The sequence below is a fragment of the Phoenix dactylifera genome, unplaced genomic scaffold (genome assembly GCF_009389715.1).
Source record: "Phoenix dactylifera cultivar Barhee BC4 unplaced genomic scaffold, palm_55x_up_171113_PBpolish2nd_filt_p 002692F, whole genome shotgun sequence".
NCBI lineage: Eukaryota > Viridiplantae > Streptophyta > Magnoliopsida > Arecales > Arecaceae > Phoenix > Phoenix dactylifera.
The window spans coordinates 18880-27658 of record NW_024069833.1 but is presented as its reverse complement, the minus strand read 5'-3'; the positions used below and the strand labels follow the sequence as shown (position 1 = coordinate 27658).

At 38.9% G+C, this 8779-nt stretch overlaps 1 non-coding gene across 1 annotated transcript; it reads right to left on the bottom strand.

The window, feature by feature from the left end:
• Positions 1–2670: 2670 nt before the first annotated feature.
• LOC120109756 lies at positions 2671–2779 on the bottom strand. The gene has a single exon (XR_005510551.1). It is a non-coding gene; the product is annotated as a small nucleolar RNA R71 (small nucleolar RNA).
• Between the last annotated feature and the right edge of the window lie 6000 nt (positions 2780–8779).

The following is an 8779-nucleotide window of genomic DNA, read 5'->3' as shown; positions in this document are numbered from 1 at the left end:
GCGATCACCCAGCCGTTCTCCCTTCCGGGCGTCCTCCAGATCTGCAACGCTCCTCCACTGATTCCGCTTCACCTCCCAGCCATTCACAAGCTTCCCAGCGGCCATCCGGAAGAGATCGCGATCCAACCGCAGCTGTCTTCCTCCTCCATCGATTCATCTTCACTAGAACAATCCCGCGATCATCGCTCCTCCTCCGCCTCAGCCCGCGCCTCTTTCCTTCCGCACCCGCTTCTCCTCCACGCCATGCTCCGGCGATCTATAAGAAGGGGAGGGGGAGGAAGAACAGGGGAGCGCTCATTCGAAAGAAAAAAGGAGAGCCGGGCTGCTGCAGTAGCAAGAAAAAGAAGAAAAAAAAAATAGAAACAGGGGATGCCCTGTTTCTGTTATTAAAAAAAAAAAAAAAAGAGTGAGAAAGAGAGAGGAAGATGATGAGCTAAAATCCTTGGTGATGGGTGAAGGAGGATCCTTTGGTGTACCGAGTTCATGATGTAAATTCTAATCCTTTGCTTTATACGATTTATCTTTTGATTATGTTATGATTCTTATATGTTGAAAATTCTTTTATGATTTATGCTTATTGATACATGTCTTCCTCAATTATTTGATTCATCGTTGACGTTCTAAGGCACGTTGAATGCTTAAAAAGAGAATTCATGTTATCAAGAACATACTCAATAATTAAATTTTATCTGCTTATAATTTTTAAAAGAAAACAAAAGAATCATAGAATTTATTGCATGAACTTGATATTATTAAAGGAGATTCTGGATCCCTACACCATTTAATCTATCCAAACTTCGACTCTCTATTTACTAGTTTATTTTCTATTTGCAAACCATCATCTTAATCCACAAGTTTATTGAATCAATTAATCTGAAATTAAACTAATAATCCATATTTCGTTCCCTGAGGAATCGACCTCGGACTTCCGAGTTATACTACTTGTGCGATTCTCCTGCACTTGGGAGAACAGTTTTTCAGCACCAAGTTTTTGGCGCCGTTGCCGGGGAACGGCTGAGTTATTAGTATAATTTTAGATTTAATTTTTACCTTAGTAGTTAGTATTTTTCTTTTGAAAAAAAAAAATTGCATCTTTACTACTATTTTTAATTCCCTGCACAGTTTGCATCAAACTCTGATATCATAGAAATTAGCCGTCTGATTTGACTCAAATTTGGTCAGCTAGTGCAAGACACATTGTTAGATAATCTGAACGGTCTGATTGACATTCTGAATTTTTAAGACCATCAGATTAATACGAAACCTTGCTGCTTTCTGTTTTAATTTTCTGCATTTATTTTTTTTAGAATCAGAATTTTATTGTTATCATATCTCATTAACCCTTGTTGCTAATTGAAAATTTAAGAAAAAAACTTTAAGAAAAGATCAAGGGTGATTATTCAAAAAAAAAAAAGAAAAAAAAACCTAAAATTTCAAATTTCAAATTTCAAATTTCAGAATTCAAATTTCAAACTCAACTCATAAAATTTAAAAAAAAATAATTAATTTGCTTGATCACCTATTCAATGAAATTTAATGTCATGTCATAAAATATTAAAAAAAAAATCTCTTGATTGTTGCATATAGTATAAGGCATCAGCATAAAATATTCTAAGGGCTGAACCCATTTAAAAAGATAAGGTCGGGATTTCATCACTCGTCCTTAGCCCAAAAATCACCCCAGTGCATAAATATCCTAAGCTTAACTAAAATCAACTAGACGTTGGCCCCTAAGGACATTCGAGCTCAATAGGACGAAGACCACCGAAAGTTGCACCAATTTCGCTCTGTGGCTTAGTTGATGTCTAGGCAAGCTTTGTCCCTATAAGGGAGACAGTTCATCTGTTCGAGGCAAGTGGGTTTTAAGTGGGACCTTTGCGAACGCATCGTGACCCCTCCACTTACCTGGGAGCTTACCTGGTCAACTCGGTTCATTAGACCGGATTGGAGGCTTAGGTGTCCTCTTCAAACCAGTTAGGAGCTGTCTAGAAATTTAAGAAAAACATTAGAAATTGAGGTGTAATGTTTTGTTGCATGTTTGATTGTGAATAGATTTTTGTTTTAGGATGTCGTTTTAGGGTATCTTTAGTTGGTACTTATATTTTTTTATTTATTTTAAAAAAAAAAGAAAAAAAAGAGAGGGAATATTTTGCATGCTAAAGTGGAATAGGGACGACACCGGTCGATTAAGTCGTACAACTTTAGATCATCCCTTAGGACATACCTGAAATTCCTTCGCAATATCTCACACCTTGTGAGATGGCTGATTTAAATGAAGATGCGGGGAGTCACCACAATCGAGAACGAGAACCCCATGTTATGACTCTAAGACAATACCTACAACCGGCTAGGACTAGTCAGCCTTCATGCATAATTTTTCCTGATAATGTAGGACATTTTGACATCAAACCAGGGGTAATCCAATTGCTGCCCAAGTTTCATGGGTTAGAGTCCGAGAGTCCGTATCTTCATTTAAAGGATTTTGAAGAATTGAGCATTACATTTAGAGTGCCAAATGTCACCGAGGATGTCCTCAAGTTGACATTGTTTCCTTTCTCTCTAAAGGATAAGGCCAAAACATGGCTAAACTCTTTGCGACCTAGATCAATAAGAAATTGGCAAGATATGCAGAGAGAATTTTTAAAGAAGTTCTTCCCCACACAAAGGACCAACTTTTTAAAAGACATATCAGCAATTTCCAACAAAAAGATAATGAAACATTTTATGAATGTTGGGAAAGATTTAAAGACCTTCTTCTCTCATGCCCTCATCACGGATTCGAAACTTGGAGAACCATTAGCTTCTTTTATGAAGGTTTATCTCCACAGTTGAAACAGTTTGTAGAGACCATGTGCAATGGTAGATTTTTAGAAAAACAACCTGATGAGGCATGGGAGTATTTGGATTCCCTTGCTGAGACTGCCCAACTTTGGGATAACGGGGATAGAAACAACAAGTCTTTGCCTAAGCCTACTAGCTCTGTACAGGGAGGCCTTTACAACCTCAGAACTGAGGATGATCTTCATGCTAAAATGGCAGCCCTCACTAGGAAGGTAGAAGAAATTGAGCTTAGGAAGGTTGAGCCTGTCAAGACTATAGAGCTTAGAAACGAGTGTTGTGGTATCTGCGATATGTCGGGTCATACCACTACAGATTGCCCACCATACCGGCATTCAAAGAAGTCTTGCACGATCAAGCAAATGCTATGAACTCCTACCAAAAGCCTTATAACGATCCATACTCGAATACCTATAACCCTGGTTGGAAGAATCATCCAAACTTTAGGTGGAGAAACGATCATCCTCAACAGTCACACCATTCAGCTCCTCCACCTGCACATCCTACTTATGCACCATCACCTCTCAAAAGCCAAATATCGAGGATACCTTGCAATCCATACAAACTTTTCTACAAGGTCAAGCTAATATCAATGCTCAAAATACTCGAAATTTTGAAGACATAAGGAACCAATTGTCAATGTTGACTACCGTCCTAAGTACCCAAGAGAAGGGTAAGCTTCCAGCTCAACCCCAACCTAACCCACAAGTGCACGGTAGTAATAATACGGCTCCTTCTAGTTCGCATACAGAGCATGCAAAGAGCATCATGACTTTGCGTAATGGGAAAGTCATTGATCAAACCGTCCATTGAGACCGCAGTCACTTCTAATTCTGATGCTCCCAAAGTCATGAAAGGGACAAAGAAGAAGTTGAGGTCCCAACTTCTACTAGAAAGTTGAATGTCCTTTTCCTCCACCTTTTCCACAACGGTTAAAGCCGTTGCAAAAGCTCGAACCTAATTCTGAAATTCTTGAGCTTTTTAAACAAGTAAAATCAACATACCTCTTCTTGATGCAATCAAACAAGTACCCTCATATGCCAAATTTTTGAAGGACTTGTGTACTGTCAAGCGCCGATTAAATGTTAAGAAGAAGGCATTTTTAACTGAAAATGTGAGTGCTATTTTGCAGCACAACATTCTCCCTAAATATAAAGATCCAGGTTGCCCAACCATCTCATGCATCATAGGCACTTTAGGATAGAGCGAGCATTGTTAGATTTAGGGGCGAGTGTGAATTTGTTGCCATATTCTGTATATGAGCAACTTGGTTTAGGTGAGTTGAAGCCAACCTCCGTCACTTTGCAATTAGCTGACAGGTCAGTTAAAATTCCAAGGGGGATTATCGAGGATGTATTAGTCCAAGTAGACAAGTTCTACTTTCCTGTCGATTTTATTGTATTGGACACACATCCGGCTTCGAACTCACAGTCTCAGATTCCGGTCATTTTAGGACGTCCATTCCTTGCAACTTCTAATGCATTGATTAATTGTAGGAATGGCGTCATGAAGCTTTCTTTTGGTAACATGACCTTAGAACTGAACATTTTTAATGTGTGCAAACAACCCAATGATCCGAAGAGAGTAAGGAGGTTGATTGGGTTGAAACCATCGCAGAAGAATATTTGTTAGCTAAAGCAATTAACGACCCATCCGATAGCTTAATTGATTGGTGTCCTAATGGAACCGATGATGATTTGTCAGTCACACCTATTGTGGATAATCTGGATATCAAGATGGTCAATGGGTGGAGACCAAAAGTAGGAGAATTTGAGAGTTGTCGCCTCGAGAGGAAAATAGTACCATCCCATGAGCAAGCACCCAAGCTCGAATTGAAACCCTTACCAAAGGAACTTAAGTATGCTTTTCTTGGACCCGAAGACACTTTTCCTGTAATCATCTCGTCTGGACTTGATCATACCAAGAAAGAAAATTAATTGGTGTTCTAAAGAATCATAAAGGAGCCTTAGGGTGGTCTATTGCCGACTTGAAGGGAATTAGCCCCTTAATTTGCACGCACCGGATATATTTGGAGGACAATGCCAAAACCACAAGGCAAATGCAACGAAGGTTAAATCCTACGATGAGAGATGTGGTTAAGGCAGAAGTCCTCAAGTTGCTTGACGTGGGTATTATTTACCCAATTTCCGACAGCAAGTGGGTAAGCCCTACTCAAGTCGTTCCTAAGAAGTCGGGTTTGACGGTAGTAGAAAATGAACAAGGTGAACTAGTTCCAACTCGTGTCCCGACGAGTTGGCGCATGTGTGTTGACTACCGAAAGCTGAATTTGGTCACACGAAAGGATCACTTTCCTCTACCCTTCCTAGACCAAGTATTGGAGAGAGTTGCAGGGCATGATTTCTATTGTTTTCTCGATGGCTATTCGGGATATTATCAAATTGAAATTTCACCAGAAGATCAAGAGAAGACTACCTTCACTTGTCCTTTTGGCACATTTGCTTTCCGACGAATGCCATTCGGGTTGTGTAATGCACCTGCAACATTCCAAAGATGCATGCTCAGCATCTTTGAAGACATGAACGAGAATTTTTGGAAGTGTTCATGGACGACTTTCCGTTTTTGGCGACTCATTTGATGATTGCCTGTCACATTTACAAGCAGTCTTAGCTCGATGTATAGAAAAGAATTTGATACTGAATTGGGAGAAATGCCACTTCATGGTGCCAAAGGGAATTGTCTAGGACATATTGTTTCATCGAAGGGCATGGAAGTAGATAGAGCTAAGACTGATTTAATTGCTAAGCTACCTGCACCCAAGACGGTTAGAGATGTTAGATCATTTTTGGGTCACGCCGGATTTTATAGGAGGTTCATCAAGGACTTTAGTGTCATAGCTCGACCATTATGTAACCTCCTATCCCTTGATACACCGTTCAATTGGACTGAAACCTGTCAGGAGGCATTCGAAAAGTTGAAGTCTATGCTTAGCACTGCACCCATCGTGCGACCACCGATTGGTCATTACCTTTTGAGATTATGTGCGACGCTAGCGACTATGCGATAGGAGCTGTCCTAGGACAACGCAAGGATAATAAGCCATATGTCATTTACTATGCAAGCAAAACCTTAAACGATGCTCAAATGAATTACACTACCACCGAGAAGGAATTGCTTGCAGTAGTATTTGCCTTAGATAAATTTCGCTCTTATATCCTTGGTGCTCCTATTGTTATCTTCACGGACCATGCGGCACTAAAATATTTGTTGGATAAGAAAGAGGCCAAACCACGCTTAATACGATGGATACTTCTACTCCAAGAATTTGACATCACTATCAAAGATAAAAAAGGAGTAGAGAATGTGGTTGCTGACCATTTATCACGATTAGTTTTTCATGATTCAGTGCCACAGTTTTCCATCAAGGACTCATTCCCTGAAGAGCAGTTGTTTGCACTTTCTAGTATACCATGGTATGCAGATATTGTAAATTTTCTTGTTACAAACCGGATGCCAGAGCATTGGGGGTCGACAGATAGAAAAATTTTCTTGCGCGAAGTAAAAATTATTACTATGACGAACCCTATTTATTTAAATATTGCAACGATCAAATCTTTAGACGATGCATACCGGATCATGATATACAAAGCGTACTTTCTTTCTGCCACACTGATGCTTGCGGTGGACACTTTGCCTCTAAGAAAACTGTTGCAAAGTTTTGCAATGTGGTTTCTATTGGCCCACTATGTTCAAAGATGCCCACGAGTTCTGCAGGACATGTGATCCATGTCAACGTATTGGAAGTCTAACTCGTAGGCAAATGATGCCTCTTCAACCCATTACTATTATCGAAATTTTCGATTGTTGGGGCATCGATTTTATGGGCCCATTCCCACCATCTTTTGGATATGAGTACATTTTAGTCGGTGTCGAATATGTGTCCAAATGGGTAGAAGCTGTTGCTTGTAAGACCAATGATCACAAACCCGTCCTGAAGTTTTTAAAAGAAAATATTTTTTCACGATTTGGGATGCCTAAGGTCATAATTAGTGACGGTGGAAAACACTTTTGTAATAAGCCTTTCGAAACCTTATTAAAAAATATGGTGTCACCCATAGAATTGCTACCCCATATCATCCGCAAACTAGTGGCCAGGTAGAGTTAGCCAATCGAGAGATCAAGCGTATTTTAGAGAAAACGGTGAACCCATCACGAAAGATTGGTCCTTGAAACTATCAGATGCATTATGGGCTTCGTACTGCATACAAAACCATTCTTGGCATGTCTCCCTACCGGCTAGTCTACGGAAAAGCGTGTCATTGCCTGTAGAAATAGAACATAAATCGTATTGGGCAATTAGAAAATTGAATTTTGATTTACAAGATGCCGGTCTAGCTAGAAAATTGCAATTAAACGAGCTTAATGAGATTCGCAGAGATGCTTATGACAATGCTAAAATTTGCAAAGAACGAATGAAGATCTTACATGATAAATCAATTTTAAAAAAATCTTTTGAACCTTTGCAAAAAGTTCTTTTATATGATTCCCGCTTACATCTGTTTCCTGGTAAGTTGCGATCGAGATGGACAGGTCCTTACATTATAAAAACTGTTTTTCCACATGGGGCGGTTGAGATTGAGAATCCACGGGATGGTAAATTTTTAAGGTAAATGGACACAGGTTAAAACCTTTTCTTGAGAATTTTGCAGATGAAGAGGACTCCTTTTTCTTGGGGAGCCTTCTTATGACTGAGCATGAAGGCAAAGGTATGTGTATATTAGTTAGGATTATTTTTTAGTTTTGTAGGTTTTTTTTCTGGATATCAACAGCTCAAGGTATTCCTCTTCTCTCAATATTATTTTCTCTACTGTCTTTCATTATAGTTTCTTGTATCTATTACATTGAGGACAATGCAATGTTTAAGTTGGGGGGAGGAAGTATTTTGAAAAAAAAAAAAAAAATTTTTGCATTCTTTTCTAAGCAAATGCACATGTATTTTCATATTGAGTTTGTGCAACTATTAAGGCAAGGAACACATGCATATGACTGATCAGAGACCTATTATTAGATCCCCGCACATGTACTTAATGATTATAGGAAGGCCTCAGGAGTTCATATTTGTTTAATGCATTTTTATTAAGCCGTATCTGTAAAAGAAGTACGAGTATCCTTGTCCGTACTATAAGGTTCATGATTTGGTTTTCACATAAAGAAGAGGTTGAATACCCTGGCTAGATCACCTAAGTGCCTTATGTTCCGACCTTGGTTGACCTATAGTCACGATGCAGTCATGTTATATGGTTCAGTTTACCTTCTCTATTTTGAAAAATAAATAAATAAATAAATAAATAAATAAATGAGGAGATGACAAGTCTAACCTCGTGGTGTAGTTTGGTTCGAGTAATTAAGTCCCGAGGGGTGTTTTCACCTAATGCCTTGAGCCAACTGGATCAAGAGTCATTGGCCGAAAACTCGCTACATGGACCTTGCTAGAGCCTAAGGGGGTTGGACTATTGTAACCACCATATGTGTTTCCAATATTTATGCTAAAAAAAAAAAAAAAAAGCATGAATAGGGTTGGTTGGGCTGAACCCAGTGACATGTGGTAATGGGCTGGTTTGACTCCATTGTATTGGACCTTTGTGTACTTTGGATATTTAGTTGGGATTGATAGCTCTTTCTTTACATACGAACCATTCTTGACGAAATGTAGACAACATGTGATATTCTGAAAATTTGATAGATCAGGTTCTAATAAACTGTAGTAAACACTTGCGAACTTGAGTATGCACCTAAATTCAAGCGGTACATGTTGTGGTGGAGGTATTAGTGCTCTAAGAAAGTCATTCTGTTTATGCATATTACACTTTAGTATTCCCCTTGCTTTGATAGTTGCCAAGCTTTAGAAAAATATATATATCACATGTGTATTGACTTAGATTTCATTGTATATCATTTTATGAATGATGTTTGTGGGTAACAT